Genomic DNA, 1,135 nt, shown 5'->3' with positions numbered 1-1,135 from the left:
CTATACCTATGCATTTATTTATGTAGGCCTATTCTATTTGTTATTTACATTATTATAGATTTATTAATTGATTATTGTGATTTTTTTCGCATCAGACCTAGATATGGACCAAAAGGTCTCCTGTCGGCATGCTCCCTCTTTGTAATCCTTTGTCGTCGTCACCATTATTATTGCTATTAGTATTAGTCTTATTGATGTCATTGTCAATATCGTTATTGTTATTCATTATTATCATTATCATATTTCATTTTTTTTTTTTACCTTTTGTGACCTATCTTATTTCATTTTGCTTTATTCTTCGTCTTCTTTGATTCTGTTTTACCTTATTCCCATTCTGTTTTAATTTGTTTTATTTTGTTTTAGCTTTTTAGTTTTTTCAATAGACACCAATACACACTTTCCCTCGAAGGTCTTGGCCATGGTGAGGCCCTAGATATAGTTTACCAGAGAGGAGAGTGGCCATTATCGTATCAGACTCTCTTGGAAACGAAGAGAAAGTAACAGAAGAAGAAAAATAAGACCAAGGAGAAACAAGAGAAAGATCAGTAGAAAAAAAGAGAAACAAGAGAAGGATCAGTAGAAATAAAGAGAAACAAGAGAAGGATCAGTAGAAATAAAGAGAAAGCAATAGAAGATCAAAGGGAAGGAGAAACAGTAGAATAAAAAAGGAAGTAGATAAATTGCAGATAAAGAAGGCACAATATACATTAAAGAAGAAAGATAAGAACAATGAGAAAATGAAAGAATCGGTAGAAAGAAAGGAACGAAGAAAGAGAAAAAAGAGTAAAAGAAAAGAGAGAAAGAGAAATGGAGAATCAGGTGAAAACGCAGAAGAAACTGAAGAAGAAGAAATGGAAGAAGAAGCAGAAGAAGAAGAAGAAGAAGAAGAAGAAGAAGAAGAAGAAGAAGAAGAAGAAGAAGAAGAAGAAGAAGAAGAAGAAGAAGAAGAAGAAGAAGAAGGAGGAGGAGGAAGAGGAGGAGGAGGAGGAGAAGAAGAAGAAGAAGTAAAAGACGCAGAAGAAGAAGAGGAAGCAGAAGACGCAGAGAATCCCTCAGTGTCAGCTTCTCTCTTCTCGTGACATTTCTCCATATGACGCTTCACCATGTTGCTCTATTTCAAGAAAAATAAAATGAA

This window comes from Oratosquilla oratoria, chromosome 19 (genome assembly GCF_046742065.1).
Source record: "Oratosquilla oratoria isolate Oo_2021 chromosome 19, ASM4674206v1, whole genome shotgun sequence".
NCBI classification, from domain to species: Eukaryota; Metazoa; Arthropoda; class Malacostraca; order Stomatopoda; family Squillidae; genus Oratosquilla; species Oratosquilla oratoria.
Note: the sequence above shows the minus strand (reverse complement) of the source record.